At 46.0% G+C, this 26,394-nt stretch overlaps 1 long non-coding RNA gene across 1 annotated transcript in view; it reads left to right on the top strand.

Annotated features, from left to right (window-relative positions):
• The first annotated feature begins 6,930 nt into the window (after positions 1-6,930).
• The window catches only part of LOC132661625 (uncharacterized), a 35,903-nt gene continuing 16,439 nt past the window's right edge, over positions 6,931-26,394 (top strand). The window contains exons 1-2 of the long non-coding RNA XR_009602318.3: positions 6,931-7,096; positions 8,586-8,757. This is a non-coding gene — a long non-coding RNA (uncharacterized LOC132661625). The remainder of the gene's footprint in view (positions 7,097-8,585; positions 8,758-26,394) is intronic.

Here is a 26,394-nt window from a genome sequence, read left to right as displayed (position 1 = left end):
TGTCTTACAGTCAGTGTCAGGTGACCTACCACCTCCACAGAGAGGCTTTTCCTGACCCTTTCTAAACCATAGCACCTCCTGTCAGGTTGGCCATGTTGCTCAACCCCAGGGGGTGCCATTGCCCGGAGACCACAACACCAACGGTGCCTGATGGGAGTTATGAAGCAGGGCGTCCCTCTGATTCTCCTTGCCTTATTCACATTAGTTTTCCTTACGGTACCTTATCTACTTAACATGTATTTACTTACATATTGATTTACTTACCGATCATCCTCAGGAAATCACCTAATTGCTGGTTGCTTCTTGCCCTCGGGGACTCGGCCAGGCATTGTCTGGTGTCCTTGTATCCTTCCTGGGTCCACATCAAGATGGCAAACTCGTGCATCCAGTAAGGGAGAACAGGTGGAGGTCCAGCCTGAGCTCTGCTTTCTCAGCCGAGTGTCCTGCAAAGGGGCTGCATCGTCCCCTACACGTGCCTGTATTCATTTGCACAGAGGGATATCTATTTGTCCACTGTGTACCTGCGGGCTATGTCCACGCAGCAGGGGACCCTTTGTCTAATTTACACAAAGGTGCCATGTAGGGTAGCCTCCCGGTCTATTCTACAGAATGTAAAAGCCCCACGAATTGGGTGATCATTTAGTTTTTTTATTATCCAAAAAAGGGCAAATGTGAAGATAAATAAGGCACCATTTAATAATTATGTGGGGACAACGGACAAAAACTGGGACTGTCCTGGGCAAATCAGAACAGATGGTCACCCTGTCCATGTGGAGCAGGCTTGTTTATTGCTTTATCTCCATTGTCTAGCCCAGTATGTGGCACAGCGTATTTGTGGAATAGTGATTGAGAGAATGACTCCTGCTCTCGTCCCCAAACTGCCTGCTTCAAGTCCCTCCCCTCTTCTCATCCATCCTACGCAATTAATTCTCCTAAAATTCCACTGCATATGCATAAGCCTCCCACATGCATCTTTAAAGCTCCTGAAGCTCCATTCAAAGTGTCTTCAAGGAAATACCAAATCCCGGCACCTGGCTGGCTCAGTTGGTAGAGCATGAGACTCTTGATCTCTGGGTGATGAGTTCGAGCCCCATGCTGGGTGTAGAGCTTACTTAAAAAATATAAGAAACACTAAATGCAGTGTGATGTGTTAAAAAAAAACAACAAGGGTGCTATGGATTCATATTTGGGAACACTTGTATACCCTCAATGATATGGTAGAGGTGAAAGGAAGAATTATAGGAAGGAAACTTGCTGAACTTTGTTTAGTTCAGTGATCGAAAAATGCATATGAACCTGGAATTTGTGTTTTTTATTAAAATTTTTTTAAATGTTTATTTTTACTTTTGAGAGTGAGAGACAGAGCGTGAGTGGGGCAGTGGCAGAGAGAGAGGGAGACACAGAATCTGAAGCAGGCCTCAGGCTCCAAGCTGTCAGCACAGAGCCCCAGGCGGGGCTTGAACTCATAAACCGTGAGATCACAATGGAGCGGAAGTATGACGCTTTACGAACTGAGCCACCCAGGCACTGCTGGAATTTCTGTTTTTGACTTACTGCATCCAGTGGAGTTGGATAGGAAACTTGGAATATTCAATAGGCCAAAATCCTTAATTTGATATTGAAAGGCAGTCACAACTGAACCCACGTATTTTTCATACTGAACTCCTCCAAGTTCTCCTATAGGAAACCTTGGTCCATTCATTCATTTAATAAATGGGTTTTTTTTTTTTTTGTTTTATTTTGTTGTTTTTTTTTGTTTGTTTGTTTTTTGAGAGAGGGGGGGCAGGGAGGGGCAGAGAGAGAGAGAGAGAGAGAGAGAGAGAGAGAGAGAGAATCCCAAGCAGGTTCCACATGGTCAGCGCAGAGACAAATGTGGGATTTGAACTCATGAACTGTGAGATCGTGACTTGAACCAAAATAAAGAGTTGGACGTTTGATCAGCTGAGCCACCCAAATGCCCCTAATAAATGTTTCCTGAGCACCTACAATGTGCCAGGCCCCGTTCCAGTGGCTGGGAACACAGAAGTGGACAACGCAAATGAGATCCCCATCCTAGAGCTCACGGTCTAGATGACTAGGAAGGAAAACGTATCCCTGCTTTAGCTGGTCAAGGAAGGCCTCTTGGAGGAAGTGACAGTGGAACTGAATGTCACCGGAACGGCTTTAGCGTTAGGTGAATTGGTTTGTTCCCGGTTCCCTGAAGACCTCATATACGTGCTGTCCGTCTCTGAGCATGAGATCCCACTCTCCTTTAAATTTGGGCTTTTCTCCCTTTTATCCTTCACTTCTCTAAGTCTTGTTTTTCCTTCAGTGTCTCCCTGCATTCAGGAGTCTACATTCTTGGAGACCTCTAAACTCCCCCAACACGCTGATGCATCACACGTTTGGCCCTCGGCACGAGGCTACCTGGTATTACCTTGTATCTCCTTTTTATACTTTCCTGGGCCCGAGACCTAGACTGTAAACCCTTGTACACCTTGGGGGCTCGATAAATGTTTGCTGCTAATGAAAATATATTCTCCCACAGAGGCTAGATGAGACATGGGAAGCAACTTTAATGTCCCACGCCAAATTGGACTGATGGCTATTTCCACCTGCGGAACTGTGGGAAGGGGCCTGATACTGTGTGGAAGGAGGGTCACACTCTGTCAGCAGGGTCTTCCACGTGTGTGTGTACGTGTGTGTGGCAGGCAGAGCACGGGCACTCCTATTCGCTTTTCCTGAACTGGGCCTTGCAGAAGGTCAGGGTTATCAGCTCACATGGGCTTCCGTGAGCGTAGGACTGAAGGGATTCTCTTGTGGAAGATTCTCAGGTTGCTCAGCCTCTGTGTGTGCTTCCTGTGAATGTTCTGCGTGCCAGAGGAAAGACGGGCAAAATGAGAGGAGACACCCTTCTTAAAGTACCAGTCTCTGGCTTCACTTTGCCTTGTGGCGAATGCAGAAAAGAAAATGCTGCAGGACACCCTTTGCTCACTCAGCCTCTCGGGATGGAGCCTAAGCCAGGAAAACTGGCCTCCCTTCCTGAACTATAACGCTGGGCTACGGGAAGCTTTTCACATCCTAGCTTTAGATGGACAACTATCTGAGAAAGGGCAAAAGAGAGGGGAATACCTTTGAATGACATCTGAAAACTGTAGAACTGTAGTTACAAAAAAAATAATGAAGAAATGGGGCACCTGGGTGGCTCGGTAGGTTAAGTGTCTGACTCTTGGTTTCAGCTCAGGTCAGGATCTCAGGGCTCCTGGGATCGAGTCCCATGTTGGGCTCTGCACTGACGGCATGGAGCCTGCTTGGGATTCTCTCTCTCCCTCTCTCTCTGCCCCTTCCCTTCTCGTGCTCTCACTGTCTCAAAATAAATAAACAAACTTAAAACAAAATAATGAAGAAAAATAAAAAAGGAAAAAAAAAGTCATCTATAGTTTCTTATTCCCGAACAAAGTACCTTCTCCGGGCAGTTTCTTCATCCCCTCAACAAATGTTTACTTTGTGTCCATCATGAACCAGGCACTGGGCACTGGACTAAGATAACACACAGACTATTGAGTATCTAAAAGGAAAACGTTAGATTTCTTCTTGTTGATTATGAAGGACAATGGTGGAAAGGTAGCCCCTGCAAAGACATGTCCATGTTCCAATTCCCAGAATCTGTGACTGTTACATTGTATGTTTGGGAGTGAATAAGATGTGACTAAGTTAAGGATCTTGAGAGGAGGAACCTGTTCTGGATTGTCCAGGTGGGTCTTAGGTGCAAGGATCACATTGACGCTTGATCAGAGAGAGGCAGAGGCCACCTGGAGACAGGTGCACAGAAGAGAAGAAGGGAGGAGACAAGGGTGTTGTGGTCTCAAGCCAAGGAACACTGGCAGCCCCCGAAGCTGGGAGAGCCTCCAAATGGAACCCCCCACAGAGCCTTTGGAGGGAGCACGGCCCCACTGATGCCTGATTGCAGGCTTCTGGTCTCCAGAACTGGGAGAGAATAGATCTCTGTTGTTGTAAGCCACAATGTTTGTGGCAACTTGTTAGGGCGGCCCTAGGAGTCCAATATACAAAATAATAGTACTCTCTGTAGGAAATGCAGACAAATCCAAAAAGAAGAAAGGTCCTAGTAATTCCACACTAAGTAATTCTGTGGTTAAGGGACACACACACACACACACACACACATACACACACACACTGTGGGATTATTCTAAACACTTTTCCACGTCTTATTGTCTTTTAGCATGATTTTAATGACTTGCACTCTATTCTGTCTCATGTACATGCTATGATTAAACTGATAATCCTCATGTTAGATGTTTGGGTTGTTTCTATTGCCAAAACCAGTGCAGATCTTTTTGATGGTAGCAACTGGGGCCACGGCAGGGTCGGCACCTCTCCACTGCCCGGACTGTCGTGAGCTTCCTGAAGCTGAGCCAGGGATTGGGCAACTGGCAAGAGCCTGGGCGGGGTCGGGGGTTGGGGAGGATGTGTAGGACTGGTCAACATTACTAGCATGAGGGAGTCGCCTCAAACCCACAACAATACTTTTTTTTTTTTTTAATGAAAAGGATTAAGAAAAGATTTATGACCCAAGTGAGAAGAGCAGACGGGTGTTTTCAACTTTGGATTTAGAGAAAGGAAGGTAGATTTTAGATTTATGGGTGAATGTAGGTTTATGGCTAGGCAGTGATGTTGCTTGGAGTAAATGTTGGTGAGAGGCTGTCTGTTGCTTCAGCTCTGCCTCACCCCATGGGATGCAAAGCTTAACAAAGCCATTTCCTGCATGAAACACATCTCTCCCCGAAGGGGCAATGGGTGGCCACGTGGCCTTCAGAAGAATTTGGAGCTGTCACCGAACGTTCTGTATGGAAGACTGCATTACCTTTGTAATCAGGAAAAAACTATTTTGTGTTTCTTTGGTGTGCAGTCACTGTCTTGGGTATTATCATGTCTCCATATTTCCATTTGGGAAGAGAGTGACCTAAATTGGAGGTGTAAATGACAAACGAGCTTAGAAAGAAGTGGTCAGAGACTGAAATTTTGACCTATGCTACCACCATGAGACCTAGGATGAACCCTGAAGACATTACGCTAAGTGAAATGATCAAGTCAGGAAACAACAAATACTGTATGATTCCACTTGTGTGGGGTCCTTCGAATAGTCAAATTTATAGAGACAGAGAGAGGAATGGTTGCCAGGGATGGTAGGAGAGGTGGGGTGAGTAGTTCTTAATTAATAAGAATTTCACTTTGGGAAGATGAAAAATGTCTGGAGATGGTTGGTGGTGATGGTCATACACCATTGGGAATATGTTTAATGCCGCTGAACTGCACACCTAAAAGTGGACAAAATGGGAAATTTTGTTCGGTATGTTACAAAAAAAAAAAAAAAAAGAGCTTTTTTAGGAGTCCTGGGCAAGAAGGTAGAAAAAGAACAGAGGGGAATAGGGAGAGAAACCCTGTAGACCAGAGTCATAGGACAACTACCCTAATTTACACATCAGAGATATGCTAAGCACTTTGTATGCCCATCTCATGAATTGTATAGGAGGTAGGTGATGATTTTCCTGTTTTACCCACGCAGGAACTGAGGATTAGTGAGGTCTAGTAGCTTCCCAAGGGGGCACTGTAACAGAGCTGGAATTCAAACCCAGGTGTGGTACGTCCAGAACTCACTCTCATTACATTTATGGAGTCTTGACCACTATAGGATGTGCTTTGCACATTTGTTTCACTTAATTCACATAACAACTGGGTCAGTTTGTTATTTTTGTCTCATCTCATAGACAAAGACACTGAAGACTTGGATGTTAAAAGAGGTTTGCCTAACCGTACAGATAATGAGTAGCGGAGTCTGGCTTTGAACCCACACCTTCTGGGATTTGGAACTGAAATGAGGTTTTTCTATGGCTTACTGGCTTAGACAATGCTCCAGGGTAGAGTTTCTCATCCATTCTCCTTTCAGTCTAGCTGTCTGCTGCCGCAGGAGAGGGGAAGATTGTTTGCTGTTGTTCTCTTAGATTAAAGATGGTCCCTGGCTATCTTTATAGGGTCTTTTCTCTAACTACAGAAGTTGTGCAAGTCCTAATTTGCCTGCCTTCATTACTTACCTAAGAATTCCTGATACCAATACCCTTTACTCTGAGACATTGTATTACAAAGATTTATTGACTCATCTGTCTCGTCTACCAGGTTATAGGCTCTAAGGGCTTGTGAGCTCTGATTTCTGTTTCTTTAGTGTCTACCACTGTGCTCTATACCTAGGAAGGGCCCATTAGATAGATGTATGTTGAAAGAATGAATGAAGTAAGCCAGGGGGTCAAGGAAAGATTTTTATTAACTCCTCAACATAAGACTGATCTGGTCCATTAATAAAACAATCTATGAAGAACAGCGGTCTGCTCTTGCCCCTGACCTTGGTGTTCGCCTCTATTTATCTGAGAGATATTGACTGAACCCTTGCTGGGTGGGCTGGGAAAGCAGAAATGAATATGATAACCCCCTGCTTTTAAGAAGCTTACAGTCTAGAAGGTGGTGCAAAATTACATATAAATCCTTAGAATAGTGGTCACAAGGTTAGCAGTGTTGAGTGTCCTGCAGAGAGATGGGATTTCTGGAGAAGGACAAGAATGGAGACAAAGTGAAGTTGTTAAGATCCCAGGCGTTTATATCCAGGCTGCTTATGAGCTGTGTGACTCTGGCAAATTACATAATCCCCTAAGGCTCAGTTTTCTCCTGTGGAAAAAAAAAAAAAAAAAAAAAAGTGTTTGTTTTTTGAATTGTGTTCCCCCACAAGGGTTGAAGTCCTAGCCCCTGTCAGTACCTGTCAGTGTGACCTTATATGGAAATAAGGTCTTTGTTGATGATCAACTTAAGGTGACGTCATTGGGCTGGGTCCTAATCCAAAATGACCAGTGTAGTTATAAAAAGGGTAAGTTTGGCCTCAGACACAGGCACATCCAGAGGGAAGGCGATACGAAGACACAAGAGAATGTTACCGACAAGCCAAGGAATGCCTGGAGCTACCAGAAGTTACAACAGATTCTCCCTCTGAGCCCTCAGAAGGAACTAATCTGTTCAACATCTTGATTTTGGACTTCTGGCCTCCAGAACTGTAAGATAATAAATTTCTGTTGTTGAAGTCACCCAGTTTGTGGTACTGTGTTATGGTAACCTTAGGAAACTAATTCGGGGCAGTAATAGTGCTTATCTCATGGAGATGTGAGGATTAGATGAGACATAAGCAAAGGGCTTAGCACAGTTCTTGGTACATAGTAAGTGGTTGATGATTGTGGGTAGGACGAACACCCTTAATGTGGGGGCAATCGAACAACGCCTCACAGGGACGATGGCATTTGCCTTAAGGCTTGAAGGCTGGGTAGGGTGTGGGCATTGAGAAGGTGTAGGAAGAGGGATTCATGGAACTGTCATTTGCAGTGACATCTGGGCCCCAGAGAAGACTTAGGCTGAGCCCTGAGGTTCTTGCCTTCTGGCCCAGGGGCAAGTAACCGTTGGGGAATGTGGATGATTCCTGTTATTTTTACATTCCTTGTCTTTTGATAACAGCCACTCAGTCTTCCTTTGGAAAAGTCACCCCTCCCCTGCTCTAATCATGGCTCTGTCCTTCCTCAGGCCAGTGAGAGGTCTCCAGCCTGCTGGGCCTCGTGAAGAGTCCAGGAGGTGGCATAAGCCCAAACAGGGCCAATCAGAGTTCTCACTAAGGATAGATATGGATGGTGAGAAAGGGAGGATCTCTGATCCTCTGGCGTGGGGAACAGTAAGGACAATGAACCTAGTGCTTCTTGGGGCTATTTTCCCTGACTGTGTCGAAGAAGCCATCTTTGGGATGAGGGAAGCAGGCTAATGTGCAAATGGAAGTAAATCTGAGAGTTGGAAAGTGATGGAGGTGGATGGATTGATGGCTGGCTGGCTGGCTGGCCGGATGGATGGATGGATGGATGGAGAGAGAGAGAGAAAGAGAGAGAGAGCAAGAGATCTGAAGGCAGTGATACAGTGTTTGAGGCCCAGGAGCCAGCATTCCTGAATCCAGAGGTCCATGGACCTTAAAGTAATGAAAACAAATACTTTTTTTCCCCCTTACACTACTTTGTGTTGGGGTTGATTGCATGCATCCAGGAGAGTCCTGGCCTTGTCATTATCTTCAGGCACCAGCCTTTCCCCAGGGCAAGCAGCTCCTGGGTATGAACTTTCAAGAGGGTGATGTAGGTGGTCATGGTGGTGACAGTGGTGCCTGTTACAGCCTAGTGGGTCACAGAGGCCAACACGGGCCTCCAGTGCAATTTCACATCAAGATTGGCTTCCGTCTGTGACGGAAATCCACTGTGGGAGTAAGGCTAGTCCTGCTCTGAAAGAATTTCAGAGATTTTAAGAAGGCAGAAGCCTTACTTCTCACATCGAATGGAGAATTCCAAGAGTGTGAGTTGAGAGACCTTCAGAACCATTGGAATGGGTGTGGAGAGGCATCCCTTTTCTCTTAAGGTGCCAAGGAGCTAGATCTTCTTGGCATTTCCACTCAAGCTTAATTTCTAGTCCTCCTCGTGTGTCCACCTCAGTGCTGATTTAGTTGTTTTTCTCATCCACAGGGATCACAAGAAGCTCCGGGGTCCAGATTTTACACGGTCGCCCGTCACCCAACCACGTGTGCAAATACTTGTATGCAGCTAGAACTCGAGTTTGTCCAAAGACCAATCATCTCTGAATGTCTTCTGCTAAGAATTTAATATACATATTTCTATTTAGCCCTCTAGTCTAAAGGTGAGTTGTTAGTATGCGAGGTTCCTGATAGAATTGAACACTTTCAAAATTTTATTTTTCAGTAACTAGTTAACGTGGGAACACATAATGTGTACTAAATTGTAGAGTTACACTTATGTGTATCAGTTTTGTGCCAGGAGGGTTGAGGGAATGGTGGGTACATCATGGCTGCTTTTCACCCATTGAAAGTGCTATGCTCCAAGCCTTCTTGGGAGAATTAAGACTATAAAGCTGACATAGGCCAGGTGGCACAGGAACACATAGTGAACATTTGTAAGCTTATGGCAATGACTACCATAGTGTCTTTACAAACTGGTTTTGACCACATGTTCATAAAAATCCTAGTTACTGACTGAGGGCAATCAGTGGGTTCTGCCCTTTTATTGTCTACTCAAACCAGATACATTGTTTATGGCTAGAATAGTGCCCAGCACAGTGTAGGCCCTCATTAAGTAGCTGGTGGATTCTTTAATGGGTATTGGTAGTGAACTCTGTTTCTCTTCTCTCTCCATGTTCCAGCTCTGTTGGACTTCCCCTATTAGTTCCCAGAATGCTCTGCACTTTTTTTTTACCCCTCGGGCCCTTTGCACATGCTAGTCCCCCTGCCTAGAACACTGTGCACTCATCCAGCAAGTATTTATTGAGTGATAATTATGTGTTAGGTAGGCATTTGCACAGGTCCTGGGGCTCCCACAGTGAACGAGACGATGGAGCCTGTGTCGTAGCTGGGGGAGACTGACGATAAAGAAAAATCAGTACATATATATTATATCAGCTGAAGAAAAGATCTGCAGAGAAAAATAAAGCTGGGAAAGAGGAAGTTGTGTCTATGTGGGTAGGGGCTGTTGTTGCACATTTTAAAGAGAAAGTGACAGCTGGCCAACTAACTGCCACACCTCCTTCAGGCCCTCTCTGCATCCCTAGACTACGTGAACACTCCTTGTTTCCGGTTTCCAGAGCATGTGTGCTTCCTTTGTCATTACGCTCTTTATAACTACAGTTGTTTTATGGAAACTTTTTCCCTGCTGGATTGGGCTTCACAAAACTGGGGCCATGTCGTCTTATTTACCACTCTGTTGCTGCCCTCGGGGACGGCCTTGCCCGTGACAGACATTCCATGGCTATTTACTGGGTGAACAGATGAGGGAAAATAGGACATCACTTAGAAAACATCCTATGTTTTCCTGCTTGCTATGTGTACAGTAGAAATAATGTATTGGCTCTTTGGCTGGTGTACATATTAGGAGCTTTGGAAAGCAAAGTATCAAATAATTAAGTGAGCCTAAAATTAGTGTAGAGCAGGGCTTCTCAAACCTGAATGGGCACACTAGCCACCTACAGACCGTACTTTCCAGAGATGGCTGGACAGCACATCCCAGCCCACGTGGTCTTCTTATGGTAACATTGACATTTCTCCCATTGAGACATGGGGTCTCTTTCTCTCCCTTCCAGTCTGGGTGGAACCATGACCAGAGGAAGTGACCCTATGTGACTTTTTGAAACGTCTACTTTTGGAAATCATGCTGTGAAGAGATTTGATCTCAGGATCTTTCTTGGAGCTCTTGGAAAGTAATTTCCCTTTCTTATGAATGTGTAAGCCTGGAGTTGCTGAGGGTCCCTCATGTGGTAGCAAACTGCTCAAGAGTGAGACCCATATGTAGGGAAGCAGAGCTGACACGGAGAGACCAAATCTTGATGATTGTCTGAGCTGCATGATCTGGATATACCTGAAGTCCCCTTAGAGTTTTCAGTTAGAAAAGCCAATAATCCCCTTCCTTTTTTTTTTTTTTTTTAACTACTTCAAGTTGGGTTTGTGTCACCTGCATCAGATGAGGGGTGCCTGGGTGGCTCGGTCGGTTAAGCGTCTGACTTCGGCTCAGGTCATGAACTCGCGGTTTGTGAGTTTGAGCCCCAAGTCGGGCTCTGTGCTGACAGCTTGGAGCCTGGAGCCTGCTTCGGATTCTGTGTCTCTCTCTGCCCCTTCCCCACCCCCCCAAAAACCAAATAAACATCAAAAAAATCTTTTTAAAAAAAGACGATTCATGATGAATATGAAGTCATGCCAATATCCTTGGCAACACAGAGTCTATAAACCTAGCTTTTGAAAACTATTTAGCACTATAAAAAAACAAGGATATTGCTGTTCCTACTTCCCTAAGAATATCCTCGAGGAGCCATATCCATCAATTACTATTAATGAGCACATCCCAAATTCCGGCCCTTTGATGATCTGGGCACCCTCGTCAGGTATTTCTGCCCTCTTCCCTCCGTGACCCCTGCAGTTTCCCAGGCTACCCTGACTCCAAGATAACCTACACCTGTTCTCAGCATGTCCTGCGGAGACCCAAGCGAACCCCTTGGAGATTCTGAATGATTCATCTTGAACAGAACCCTGGGTTTGCCTGGGACTCTCAGGGGAGCCGTGTGAGAAACTCTAAAATACACATGAATGAGTAAATCGGGACTGAGTGCCAATTTGGAGCGATTAAAGGATCCCGTGAAAGCTGAACCCCTGGAGAGATGTACATGCTTCTGTTGTATAATCCCGTAAGTGCAAAGAGGCATAGGGGTAGCCTCTTTTGATGGAGCGCCTGTGCACACCCACTCTTGCCCCTTGGGTCCTTGGCACCCGCAGAGCTCCTGTCATCACGGAGGCCAGCCCCGGGCTCTCTCCTATCACCCTGGGAGTGTCTTCTAAAGAATTCCTCCAGAGCCGTGGTTCTGGGCTGCGCTGATTACTCCTAGTAAGTTTAGCCCTGGCCCCTGGCTCTTCACGGCAGGAATGAGTTGCCAGAAGGGTCACATTCTTCCTCTGAGGCAGTTCACCGTCCTTTCTTTTAGCAGGAGGTGGTGATGTGTTCTTCCCTACGTGCCGCTCCTCTCTCGCTAAATCTCCATCTAACCTCAAGACTCTCAGATGCCACCTTATCTGGGAATCCATCCCGGGCCCTCCTTTTTCACTCAGGCCTGTCTAGCTTCTGCAGCCTTAGAGCTTCCGGGACTCGTTATACGGGCGTCGTTAATGAAGTTTTTGGCACAATGTCTGGTACAGTGCTTCGGTGGTGATGATCCGGGATTCAGAACAGCTTCTTCAACTCCCCTCTTTCCCGGACGGTGTCTAAAACTGTCCAGCGGGCTGTGTTGTAACCCCACGGGCTCCAGCCGATGGGAAGTCAGGATCTCACCTCCCTCCCTTCTGGAGAGCTGGGCGGCTAAACCCTGGAGCCCTGAGACCTGCTCCGTCCCTTGGTAGCTCGCTTCTCATTACCTCACTTTTCTTATCTGGACAATGGGGATCACGATGAGTTCTACTCCTCAGCATTGTCATGAAGAGTAAATAAAATATCCAGGTACAGCTAAGTTTCATAGAGTGCTGGGCACATAAGAACTCAGTAATGCCATGGCTCCTATAACATAATCAATGAAAATCTATTGAATATCGAATAGAAGACAGGGCAGAGTTTTAGGTTCCAGCTCTGGGCCTCACGTGGAATTGACTTCTCGGTGACTCGAGGTGGTGTCCAGACCTTGCTGTGTGTGACCCGTTGCATGTGTTCATCCGCTCAGCAGCTGTTCACTGCCTGGCTGCTCTGTGTCTACCATATATAAGCCACAGCTCCCATAGTGGCGTTGTGGGAATCGGGAGTGAGGCCAGGAAAATATTTTGCAGTTTTGGCCGAACGATGGGTTAGCATTCTAGACTGTTTATTGCTTCCCTAGAATTTGCTTTGCCAGCTCCCAGCCCTGTGGTCAGGGGCAAGAGGTCTTTACTTACTTTAAGAGAAAGCCGAGGGTGAAAATAATACTCCTGTTTCTGCTGTTTCTGAAACAGAGGAACCGTAAAGGAGGCTTCAGAGAAAAGTGTGTGCGTTCAGACAATGCTTTCTGGCTGGTAAGGAATGAAACCACAAGGATTAGGAGGCACATTGCACTTAAAAAAAAAAAAAAAACAGGAGCAGGCAAAGGACTTAACTCTATATGTACTGGGGTGAAGTTCAATGTTTGTAATCTAGTCTTTGGCTATTGTAGTATAGTGTTCAGTAAATATGCATATATATTTAGCATGTATTATGTTTAGAATTCAGCACCGTTTGCCTGACTTTAGATGGAGGGGCGTTTGTTATATGTAATACTTTGACCGTACAGTAGTATTCTGTAAACAGAACTTTCCCCCTTAAATTCTTTCTGCCCCTTAGATTCTGCCCAAATATTTAATGGCAAATATCATATAAAACTCTGGCAGGCTGGGGTACCTGGCTGGCTCAGTCAGTAGAGCATACAACTCTTGATCCTGGGGTCATGGGTTTGAGCCCCACGTTCAGCATAAAACAACAACAACAGCGGCAACAATAACAACAGAGACCTCTGGCAGGCTGTGGTTCAATGCGCTGACCGTTGGTCTGATGGTCGTTATCAATGTTGATTGCTTACAATTCTCTATCAAATCTGAATGCTGTTGGCCTTTTAGGTAGAATGACTATTCTTTTTTGCTGGAGTGTCCATTGCATTCCCACTAAAAGTCAGTAACGGCCTCCAGTTGTTACAACTGAAAATGTCTCCCCCCATTTCCAAAAGCCCCGTAGGGGGACTGTGCCGCCCCCCATTGAGAACCACTAGATCACATAGCATCTTGTTTAATGATTGCACGGAATTGAGTTCAGAACTTTCCCCACTAGACTCGAAGCTTCATGAACGCTGCACAGACCCATGTCAGGTATTAATCTCTGATGGTTTTTTTTCTGGTGCTTAGAACAGGGCTTGACCCTTAGTGGGTTCTCGATAGATACTGTGCTGGGATGATGGCAATGCCATATAGTACACTATTAATTTTGCAGAACTTAGTCAAACTGCATTGCAGAGTTTTTTGTAAGCAAGGGTGATATTCAAAATATTTAACAAATAGGGGCACCTGAGCGGCTCGGTCGATTAAGTGTCTGACTTCTGCTTAGGTTATGATCTCATGTCTCACAGGTTTGAGCCCTGAGTCGGGCTCTGTGCTGACAGCTCGGAGTCTGGAGCCTGCTTCTGATTCTGTGTTTCCTTCTCTCTCTGCGCCTCCCCCGCTTATGCTCTCTTTCAAAAATAAAGAAATAAACATTAGAAAAAATATTTAACGAATAGTATTGCACACGCTCTGACCAATAAGAACTTATTGGAGAGTCTGGAGGCCCCCTTGCTGGCACAGGAACCTTTAGTTGCTGGCTCATGGGACAGTCCAGAGGGTCCCAGGAATAGGAGACAGGGAGTGAGGTGATAGGAGGGGACAGTGTCAAATTTTAACAGCCAGCAAGGCAAAACGAGAAGATGCTTCTGAATATCATCAGAATGGCTATCGTGTAGAGTGCAGCATACAGAACGTTTTCAGGATACCCCGGGAGCTATTCATCCGTTGACCAGATATTGTGAAATATCTGTACAAAAGTTCTCTGGCTTCCAGGCTTTCTCTACTTTTTCCCCCAGAAGTCTCTCTTCATTTTGTTCAGTCAATGCCAGACCAGATTGTTCAAGAAAAGCCTGAGAAAGAACATGGGGGTGCCTCCTGTATTTCATGCCCATAACCCACAGGCAAATGCGTGTTCCTCGGGAGCCTGGCAAGATTCCCTATGTTAGCAGTGCCTTCCCACCCACCTGGCTCCTGCGGCTGAGGCCCTAACCCTTTTTTCCAGGTGAGCCTCGTAGTCTTCTAAGTCTCTAGAATTTGGCTCAGCAGTTGACTGTGTAGGAAGGACAGTGACGAAGTTTTGGATTCTGGGACACCTGGGTTTTAGTCCCGCCTCTTCCCTTACCGGGTGGGTGATTGTAGGCAAAGACAAAAAAAAAAAAAAAAAAAAAATCCACACTCTGCGTTGGGTGCCTGTGGACAAATCACGTATCCCCTCTGTTTCATTTACTGTAAAATGAAGGATCCACACTGGCTGCTCTCTAGAACTCTCCCTGCTGAGTCGTTAGATCCCCTGGGTTGTGGAGGTGGAAGGCATGTCCTTGTGTGGATCCCAGGCCCACTGCTCTGGCCTCACTTGTGTGGCAGGGACCTGGGGGCCCGTGCATGGGATCCAGGCTCTGTCTGCCCTCTCTTGGCTTGGGCCAGAGGGCCTCCAGCCCTAGAGCTTAGCTCTGAGGTTCTCCCACTGGAAACGACGGCCACGACCGCTTCCTCCTCCGTGTCCTCCCTTGCACCCCTCTCTCCTCCTCCCTCACTTTCCTAAGCTGTTGCTCTTTCTCTGTTCTCTCTCTTCTTCTCCATCCTTGGGGGACCTCATCCCCTCACCTGCTTCAACTTCAAGGAAACCAAAACGCTAAGGCCCCCTGCCCTGTCGTCAAACTGGGTCCTTGGGAAGTTCCTTAACCTCTGCTTGACTCAATTTCCTCATTTAAAAATGTGATAGTCCTTCCCACCTCAAAGGGTCGTTGGGACCGTTCAGTGAGACTGTACGTGTGAAATACTACAGCAGTGTCTGGTCAATGAGACTTGAGCCTCCTTCGTTAGTATTTCCCTTTTCCCTGCAGCAAGTTGACTTGGCTCATGGCATACATATGGGTGTGCTATGATTAATCTGCCCTGGAAAGTTTGCATTCTCTTTCCTTCGAGCATTAAAGTGTGTGAGTAACCTACTTGCTGAGCTTTCTTTTTTCATGCAGCCTCTTGCCGTTCCCATTCCTTCCTGTAAACACACACATTCTTCAGCTTGATTAAACTATTTGGAGTTCCAAGGCTCACTAGACTTTCTCATTTTTCCTTGTCTCTGTATCTGGCCAGCATGCTCTTTCCCCAATCTATCTTTTTTTGTCTTTGGTAGTGGTGGGACAGATTGACCTCTTATGAGTAGATGCTTCAGGAATTGGCTCACACGCCACCTCCTCCAGGAAGACTTCCCTGGTTGCTGCCACTCCCCAAGGTAGAGTTAAGTGGTTTTTCGGTTGTGGTTTTTAGAGACTGTTGTCACAGGGCTTACACCATGGCAGTACCATTATTTCTGTTTACTTGTCTCTCTTTTTAAACTGGCAAGTCCTTGAAGGCAGGAACTTGGCTGTATCTATCTTTTTATCCTCAGCACCCAGCCTTTTTATTTTCTTTCTTTCTTTCTTTCTTTTTTTCTTTTTTTGGAATCTAATATGTGCTTAGTAAATGTTATATGAATGAATGAAGAGGATGGGAAAAGACGTCCTAAGAACTCACTAGAAAAGTCGCAAAGTCATTGTACTAAAGGAGATTCATTTTACTAAGAGGAACACTTCTCTGTTCCTGTTTCTTTTCAGATATATGTGCCTACTTTGGGCACAATTATAATAATTTTGATTTTTAGAAAGTCCATAGCTGGTAGAAAGAACAGACTAGAAGGAATGGAGGTAAGGTGTTAGAGACAAGGATCCTGAAACACCTGATCCTCTGATAGTGACAGGCACAGAAAAAGTACAAAACACACAACTGGGCACCTGAGCACAGGGAAACAGCTTTAAGCCGCACAGAATATTCCTACACAGCCCAACAACTGACATTCAAAAGGGATGGCCTGAGTTACTGAAGGTTTAAATTATACTTTGAAGAGTCTGCTTAAGAAAACAAAGCTCTAAAACCGATTGAATTTTTCGTGGAATAAGTTTCAGTCACCGGGAAACGGCATGGGACTGTTCAGTCATTAGGATGCTACTTGGACATTTTAAGACGGAAACTATGTTGTGGGTCTGGAGACGGTTCTGCAATCTCGTAACGACTTTCGCCAATACACAACAGAATGGTAAGTAAAAGATGTCTTTAGGACCTGGCTTGTTGAACTCATATGGAGCCCTGGGAGGTTGTTGGCATTCTTTTGAATATTGATGCTGAGATGGGGGAGTACAGGAGCTTCCCTCCCTCTCTTGTCATCATCAGCCTCCTATTTTCTATGCAACAGGCTGGGTGTAGGATTTTGTTTGAAGGAAAGCATCCTCAGCTAAAACATGCAGTAAGCATGTTCTTACAGGAGCATGCATCCAGATATAAGTTCTTAGGAGGCAGTGATTATGAGCATCGTCTGAATGAGTTCAGGTCTGGGTGTCTGGGCTTCACCTCTCCATACCTCGGTTTACTCCTTTGTAAAATGTGGATAATTATAGCCCCCGTGTCACTGAGCTGTTGTGAGAATTAAACTTGTTAAAATAGGTAAGGCGCTTAGAAAAATGCTTGGCATATAAGAAATCTATTTTGCTATTTGCTATTCAGGTAGCCCCTTCATCAAGCCTGCCTCGTAAGGGGTGAGGCAAAGCTTTGAAAGCCAGTGCTCTCTGAGCCTTGAAGAATGTAGGGAGGGGCAGGGCATTTGAGTCTAAGAGCAAGGGAAGGAGGGGGAAAGATCACACGTTCGGGCCCTGGGTTGGGACCTCGCATACACGAGAGGAACACTACGTGGCAAATATGTTATTACTAAGCAGTGGCTCAGGTCAGGCAGCGTGCAAGGTGAGAGGGAGGGGACAGAGCACAGCTTCGGGGAGAAGGGGAAGTAGCTTGAGCCATGTGTGGGCTCCCAATCTGTCTGCCTCGCTCACGAACTGGAACTAATTTCAACTGGCGTCTTTGGATCTGGGTTTTAGAAAGCTACTCTGGGAAGTGCTGTGGAGGTTAGAGAGTTGGAAGGAGAGGAGAAGGACAGAGTCAGTGGCTGTTTCAGAGAAAAAACACCCAGGGTGGGGTGGGAGGCACGGGAGAGGACAAAGATGATTCCAGAGTTTCCTGGTTTGGGCAACTGGGTGGATATGATGCTGTTCATCAAGATAGAGAAGGCAGGAGGAAGAGCAGGTTTGGGTGGGGGAGGTAATGAGTTCATTTCTGGGACAGGCTGAATTTGAGGTGCCTAAGGGAAGTTGAGGCGGAGATACCCAGTAGGCAGTCGGGTCTGGAGCTCAGCTAGGAAGGGCAGGGCCAGAGATACGGATCCCAAGTTGTGAACTTATAAATGAGAGTTAGAACTTTGGGAGCGGTTGAGTTCACTCAGGGAAGAAGCGTGAAGTGTTAGAAGAACAAGAATGGAATGGCAAGGTCATCAATGGCTGGGGGTGGGGCTGAGGAAGGGGTCGGCACGAGAGACCAGGAGGGGCTGCCCATGTGAGCCAAGTCCTTGGCTTGAGCAGGTAGGATGCACAGCAGCCTTCAGTGGGGCCCTTCCCAGGCCTTGGCTGCCCTGATAACTTAAACAAAAAGCATTATTGCTCTCAAAGGGCAAGAAGGGATTTGTGATCTTGAAATCAGTGTGCTTTGGAGCTGAATCTCAGAGATTTGATGATCCAGTGGTGTGTGTGTGTGTGTGTGTGTGTGTGTGTGTGTGTGTGTGTATTTTGTTAAGTTTTCAAGATGACAACCTTTAGAACAAAATGAAACCTGTTCCAAATCCCAAGAGATGATAGAGTGATCAACAGAGGTCTTGTCATTGAGGCTGGGGCTGGGTGGCTTCTCTCTAATGTCTTAGGGCAGCATACGCACATTCATCCCACATATATTACTTAGGTACCAAGTATATGGCAGTCCCTGTGCTCAGCTCTGGATAGAGCTGTGGCCAAAACAGTTTCTGCCCCTGGGGCTAACTGGTTCTCAATCTTGGCTGGACCTTAACATCATATGGGGAGTATTGAAAAATTCCCCCATGCCTAGGTCGTGCCTCATACCAGAGAACTCAAAAATCCTTGGCAATGCAGCCAAGTGGAAGTAGCTTTAAAAACTCTGCAGACTTGGGGGTCCCTGGGTGGCTCAGTTGGTTAAGCGTCTGACTTCGACTCAGATCTCATGGTTCATGAGTTCGAGTCCTGCGTCGGGCTCGATGCTGACAGCTCAGAGCCTGGAGCCTGCTTTGGATTCTGTGTCTCCCTCTCTTTCTGTTCCTCCCCTGCTCTCACTGTCTCTCTCTCTCTCTCTCTCTCAAAAATAAATAAAGATTAAAAAATAAATAAAATGAAAAAACCTCTGCAGATGATTTCAATGTGTAGCTACAGCTGAGAACCAGCTGAGTGTAGATAATCTAGTGCACCCAAGTATTTCCACGGAACCCCAATGGCAGACTCTTGACTCAGTCCAGTTGCCTTAATTTATCCCTGAGGGGCCAGGAGTTGAGTTGGCCAAGGTGGCCCATGAAGGGCCTGGGCTGAGAGCTCCTGTACCCCACTCCTCAGCCAAGGAAGAGTCTTGCACACCGGTGTGGCCTCGGCCTGATCTGTGCTGTGGCCCTTAACCTGGCTGGCCACCCAGCTTTGATGTTTAAGTAGAACTCTGGTGAATGATTTGCATTGTTCTCTCTTTTCACCAGGGCTGTCTTCTTTCTCTGTGAAAAACCAGTTGAATTCTTTGTCTAAATGGGGTATTCATTCAGAGGACACACAATGGACCTCTTTCACTCGCAACTAAATCTCTAGTAACAGAGACCAAGGGCCTGCCAGCAAAGTCCTTGTGAAACCCGTCCCCGTGCGCCCGGCTTCTGGAAATGAACCGTGAGCACTGCCGTTTGGAGAAACAGGGGCCCCACATTGTGTAGGGGGTGGGGCTGAGAGCCACAGACTGCTCTGACGCTGCGGGCAGGTCTCCGAGCTCACACTGGGGAGCCCTGGAGTTGCTCCCCACAAGGGCAACCAAGCCCTTTTCTCGGTGGGACCCCCAAAAGCATCGGTCTGGCAATCACTGTTTAAGCCTGGAAGGGCAGCTGTGTGACTTTGGGTTACTGGCGTGACCTCTCTGAGCCTGAGTTTCAGGCCGAAACATGGGGGAATAGGATTATCGTGAGGATTAAATGACATAATATGTGCAAAATGTGGGGCACCTACGGTTATCTGTCATGTCCTAAATTAAGGCCCTTTGATATATAACGCAAAATTGAACGCAAAGAATTAAAGCAGCAAACGAGCTGTTGTGGCTTGTCATCCCTCAATTATAAATGAGGATACTGAAGCCCAGGGAATGGAAGAAATGTGTCCAATGTTGCACAGTCATCAAAGGAGATGGACTTTGAACTCGGGCCTCCCACAGTAAGAGGGCAAGAGTGGATTAGCTATTACTATTTTCTGGATGTTGCTTTGGATTCAGACAGGAGGAGAGAAGGTGTGGGGAGTGGGGAAGAATTTTCTTATTACTTTGGAGGATGTATTCAGAGCCATGATACTTAAGCCAGACGCTGCAGAGTTTCATCCTGGGAACAGAGGAAAAGGAGCCAGTTTCTGCTGGGACCGACTAGGTGCTAGGCAGCACGCGAACCCTTTTTGGGGACACTTGTACATTATTTAACGCGCAGGAATAAATCTGCAAGGGAGGTGGTAGGGATTTTTATCCCTAATTTGGGGTTGGGGGGGAGGGTTCAGAAGCTCAGAGAAGTTAAGCAACACGCCCAATGTCACAGAGTCAGTGTTGAAGCCTGACTTTGAACCAGAGTCTGTCTGGCCTGAGATGCACCTGCTGCTTTGCTTTTGCTGAGTGTATCCTGTTGACCTTGAGAAATGAGGTCTTCTCCGTGTCTTCAGTTTACTCTCTCACTTTGTAGGGATCTCGTCTCCATTTCCTAGGTCCTGAACAATTAGAGAGGGTGGTTTCCTAGGCTGTTTGCTTGGCAGCCACGTCGGGAGGAGAGTGGCAGTGATACTAAAATTAATAATAATAATAATAACAACAACAATAATTATCACATTGAGCACTGTGTCCCAAGCACTCCATGTGTTCCAGACACAGTTGCAAGAACTCAACAGACCTTACCTCAGTGTAATCCGCACAACACTCCTGTACAGTTGGGATTATCACTCTTCCTGTTTCTGCAGATGGGAAACTGGCACAGATCAGTCCAGCAACTTGCCTAAGGTCACACAGCTAGTCACCGTGGACCTGGGATTTGAACCATGCGGTCGGACCCAGAAGCTACTTGGCAGAACTTGCTGGAAGCAGATGTGGTCTTTGTGCCTCCTGACCTGGCTTCCGGTTGGCAGCTGACACAAGAGGTGTTCCATGGGGGAACGTTCCCTGGGGAATGACTCTCCTGTCACTTCGTCTTGAGGAAGGGGTTGTTCCTGGTATGTGGAGTTTCACTGATGTTGAGAGGGTGCTTACTCTTTCCGCCTGTAGGTTTCCTCGGATTGGTCTTTGTTTAACTTGGCCCTACATACTCACTCAGCTGGGCTCTCAGGCCCTCCTTTAATGAGGCGGAGGCTCCCTTTGCAGGAGGTCAGTCTCCTGTGCCTTCTTGCCTTGTCCTCTGGCCACACTCTCCTCTGCAGGCTGCCTCTGTGTCCCCAGATCTCAGATCCAGGAGCTGGACCCAAACCCTGTCGCAGATGGCTGGAGAACCCTCGTGAGTCTCTGACCACCTGGGGCCACCAGCCCAGCTCTGGTCCTGTGGAACCTGGCCACAGTGGGCACAGCATCCCAGCGTGTCTTATCTACACCCATGCACCTGGGGCTTATATTTCAAGGAAGGGAGATTCTGGTTTTCCCCAGCAAGTTTTAATTCAATCCCCTGGCTTTCAAGAGGGTGTGAATACCGTAGCATTCTGTCCTTGCATTCTGTCCTTTGTATTCTGTAGTTAAAAAAACAAAAGATAAAAAAACCCTAAACTTTGCCTTAATAATGAAATGAGCAGCAGTGATTTATTGAGCACATACTATGTGCCAAACATTCCACAAACAGCATCTCACTTAATTCTCTTCACATTTTTGAGGGGAAGGCCTTGGTTATCTTGTTTTTATGGTTGAACAACCTGAGTGCAGAGGGATTAATTTGCTCAAGGCCACACGGTAAGCAGTGGCCAAGCTGGGATTTGAGCCCAGGTCAGTCTGACACCAAAGCTCTTAACCACTATCGGTACTACTTTCCATTTCTCTCCTTACCCATCCTCCCTTCGTCCGGAAGTCCAAAACGTTGCACGGATGGGTGAGAACTTGGACGATTTGAGTGACTAGAGGAGCTGTTCCAGTGGCTCTTTTCTCCCTGCCCACACGGTGTGCCTGTGGTTTCTTCAATCTGGGACCAAGGAGACCTTGTAGCGTTTGTCTGGGGCAGAATGTAAATGTGTCACTTGTCTTTCTCGGCTCGACAGCAACTGCTCTCTCATGTGCCAGTATGCGTGTGCATGCACGTGTTTCGCCCTTACTTGCTCCTCCTGACAGATAGCTGGTCCTGTGTCTGAAATTGATTCATTTCTAATGAAAAACAACCCGACCTGAAGATAAGAATTCACTCAAGCAAGATTGGAAGGAGAGATAATGTGGAGTATGCAATGAGTTCGTTTTAACTGGTGACTTATTCCACCTAAGAGTTCTCATGTGTCAGAAGGGAGTCCGGGTCTGGGAAAGGTATGCAGAGGAAGCTGGAAAAGCCCCTGAGTTCTGCAGGGGAGCTGGACCTTCCTACTGCAAATGCTTAGGAGCCTGGACCCTGGGCCAGGAGTGGAGGGTGGAGTGCAGTGACTGATGCAGGCCTGGGGAGGGGGGCAGGGGCTTTCATTCGCTAGTGAGTGGGCATTTCCCATGTGGGTGGCACCTGACTTTCTGGGATATTTTCTTAAGTTTGTCTCTGCATTCTGACTCTTGATTCCCCAATGGAGGAGCTAGGCGTCTGCCTTCTCAGCACCCCTGTGCATGGAGTAGAGAGTCGTGACTTAGGCTCCTTCGATTAGACACCGCCTCCCTTCCCCCACTCCCCCGAAACGGACTTTGATCTTCAGGAAGGTGGCATTGCAAAGGATCCATTTTCAGGGCCAGCAATGGTTGGGGTCCTGGCGGAGGCAGCATGTGGTCCAGGCAGGTGGTGGTGGCGGGGACATCTTTGCAGGAAGCAGGCCTGTGGTAATGCTTGATTCTTAATTGTTCTTGGTGGCAGAGCTTCCATGTCTGACTCTCTGACCCCCCAGGAGATTTGTGAGCTACCCCCAAGTCCTGTAAATTTGTGGAGGTTTGCTGAATGGCCCAGGATATAGTCTATCTTCATACATGGTCCGTGGATGCTTGAGTATTTATTCTGCTGTTGCTGGGTGAAGTGTTCTCTAAATGTCGATTGGATTCTGTTGGTTGATGGTGGTGTTGAGTTCTGTGCTCTTGTTGAGTGCTGTCTAGTTGTTCTATCAGTTATTGAGAGGGGATGTTGAAGCCTCTACTTATAATTGTGGATTTGTCTAGTTTCCCTTTCAAGGTCTAGTGATAACATTGCTTTCCATATTTTGCAGCTCCACTGTTTGGTCAGGATTCTTGTGGACTGAAGGTTTAAAATCATTATGTAATGTCCTTCTCTGTCTCTGATCATTTTCTTTGCTCTGAAATTTACTTTGTCAAATATTAATATAGCCAACTGCTTCCTCTCGATTAAAGTTGGCATGACGTATCTTCTCCCATCCTTTTAACTTTCAACCTGCCTGTATCATTATGTTGAAAGCGAGAGACCGTGTTTTTAAATCCACTCTGACGATCTGTCTCATTTAATCTTGTCTGAGAATGTCTTGATTTCTTATTTGTTGTTCTGAAGGATATTTCTGCCGGATTCTGAGCTGACAGGGTTTCCTTTATTTATTTGCTTGTTTTGTGTGTGTGTGTGTGTGTGTGTGTGTGTGTGTGTGTGTGTGTTGTGCTGTTTTGTTTTGTTTTGTTTTCCTCAGCATTTGAATAATGTTGTACTACTCCCTTCCCTCTTCCACAGTTTCTAATGAGGAATACACAATGATCTAATTGTTCTTCCTTTATAGATAAAGTGTTGTTTCTCTCCAGCTGCTTTAAAGATATTTTTATTTGCCTTTCGTTTTCAGAAGTTTGACCATGATGTGTCCTGGAATGGATTTTTTTTTTCACTTATCCTGTTTGGGGCTTGCCGCTCAGCTCCTTGAAACTAAGGCTTATGTCTTTTGCCAAATTTGGGAAGTTTCAGCCTTTAGTTTCTTTGAATGCTTTTCCAGCCCTGCCCTCTTTCACCTCTCCTTCTGGAACTCTGATGATGTGAATGTTAGATGTTGTTCCACAGGCCCCCGAGGCTCTGTTGAGTTTTTCATTCCAGCCTATTTTCTCTCCATTGTTCACACTGGGTTATTTCTATCAATCTACTTTCAAGTTCATTGATTTTTTTCTTTCCTCCCTCCATTCTACTGTTGAGCCCACCCAGTGAGTTTTTTATTTCAGTTATTGTATTTTTCAGTTCTAAAATTCCATTTGGTTGTCTTTTATATCTTCTATTCACCAAATGTTCTATTTCTTTGATGAAGCTTTCTATTTTTTTTCAATTGTTTCAAGCATGTCCATAATTGCACGTTGAAGCATTCGTAGGATACCTGCTTGAAAATCCTTATTGGATGATGATAACGTTTCTGTCATTTTGAGATTGGTCTCTATAGATTGTCTCTTTTATATTCAAGTTGAAATTTTCTTGGTTCTTGGTGTGAACAGTTATTTTCTATTGAAACTGGACATTTTTGTTATTATGTCTGACACTCTGAATCTTGTTTACATTTTCTGCTTCAGATGACTTTTTTTGACATTGCTCTGGCAGGGGAAGGAGTCGGTGCTGCCCTGTGACTGCCAGGTGAGGTTAGAAATACAGACTCCTCAGGGACACCTGGGTGGCTTAGTCAGTTAAGCATACGACTTAGGCTCAGGTCATGATCTTGCGGTTAGTGAGTTTGAGCCCTGTGTTGGGCTCCATGCTGACAGCTCAGAATCTGGATCCTGCTTCGGATTCTGTGCCTCCCTCTCTCTCTGCCCTCCCCTGCTTGTGCTCTGTCTCTTTCTCTCTCAAAAATAAATAAACGTTAAAAAAATTTAAAAAGAAGGGGGTGCCTGGGTGGCTCAGTTGGTTAAGCGTCCGACTTCACTTCAGGTCATGATCTCATGGTTTGTAGGTTCAAGCCCTACGTCGGGCTCTATACTGACAGCTCAGAGCCTGGAGCCTGCTTTGGATTCTCTGTCTCCCTCTCTCTCTGACCCTCCCCTGCTCATGCTCTGTCTCTCTCTGTCTCAAAAATCAATAAAAACATTTAAAAAATTTTAAAAAAATTATGTTTATTTATTTTTGAGAGAGAGACAGAGTATGAGCGGGGGAGAAGCAGAGAGAGAGAGAGAGGGAGACACAGAATCCGAAGCTGGCTCCAGGCTCTGAGCTGTCAGCGCAGAGCCCTATGCGGGGCTCGAACTCAGGAACAGCAACATCATGACCTGAGCTGAAGTCGGACGCTTACCGACTGAGCCACCCAGATGCCCACCAAAAAAAAAAAAAAAATTTTTTTAATTAAAAAAAGAAAAAAGAAATGCATACTCCTCACTTGGCCTCTGTTGTTACCTGACTTGGGGAGGGATTCCTCATTCTAGGCCAGAGGTGGGAGTTCTGGTTCTCTGTTAAGGCCTTCACTGACATCACTCTGACTGGGAGGGGTAGGAGTGCCTTGTTACCGCTCATATGTGTCTTCCACTGGACACTACAATAAAGAGAGGTGGCCTCATTGCCTCTGGGTGGTGATGAAAGTCCTGACTCTTCCCTAAGCCTTCTCTAACACCAGAGGGGAGGGAACAGAGCACCTCCATAGTTCTAGGTAGGGGTGGAAGTCCAGACTCCCCATGAGGGCTCCACTGACATCATGGGGGCATAGGTGTTGTTCCCATTTAGTGGGGGGGGGGGGGGGTTAGTTTCCAGCTCCGTACTTGGCTTTCTCTGACACCACACTGGCAAGATGGTTGGGGAGCCTCATGACATTCCACAAGGGAGGAGTCTAGATTCTTCACTCTGTCTTTGCTGGCTTGGGTAAGGAGAGGCACTTTTCTCCCCATGATGTTAGTATGGAGTACAGTGGTTACTGTCTGAGAGTTTTCTGTCTTCATACCCTTTTCTGGCTAGAGAGAGGAGGCTTTTGTTGGGGCTTTTTCATGTTTGGGATCATTTGCATTTCTGGGCCACACGTTTCTTCAGCTCCCAGTCTGGGATATATGAGACAAAGAGAAAACCCAGAAAACTCACCTCCATGTCACTCCTTGGGTCCGAAGTCCCTCACCCATCTGCCTTCCTCTCCCCACCTTTGAGAATTTTCTGATGATTTTCTTTATACATAATGTCTATGGTTTTTAATTGTACTTGGTGGAAGGAAGAGAAAGAAGTATTATCTACTCCTTGTTCCCAGAGAGCAAGTCCCAACATCCTTTATTAAACTGTCTTTCTGCTGAAACTGGCCACAGTGGGCTCTGTTGTTTGCAGTGTAGAACCCTTCCCTTTGAGAAGGGCGGGGCCACAGGAGAGCTGTCCCCTTGAGTGGGAACACTGGTCTTGTCAATACGTTTTGAGAATTGGTAGTTCTCTTGTGTGTGAGTGGTTTTCCTCTGTTTTCTCCGAACCATACAGCTTGTCTTCTGAACACAAACAAAAACTTTTTCATAATTAAAAAAAAAAGTTTATTATGTTAATAATCTCTGCACCCAATATGGGACTTGAACTCATGACCCCAAGATCAAGTGTTGCATATTCTTCCGATTGAAGCAGCCAGGTGCCCCAATATAATCATATATATATATATATTATATATATTATATATTATATATATAATATATATAGTACATATATAATTAATATATATATACTGGTTATATATATATAGGTTATATATGTATTATATATATACTAGTTATATATATATATATAATACATATATGTATATACATACACACACAGACACACA

Source organism: Panthera onca, chromosome D1 (genome assembly GCF_046562875.1).
Source record: "Panthera onca isolate mPanOnc1 chromosome D1, mPanOnc1 haplotype 2, whole genome shotgun sequence".
In the NCBI taxonomy this organism is placed as follows: domain Eukaryota; kingdom Metazoa; phylum Chordata; class Mammalia; order Carnivora; family Felidae; genus Panthera; species Panthera onca.
This window is presented reverse-complemented; position numbering and strand designations above follow the sequence as displayed.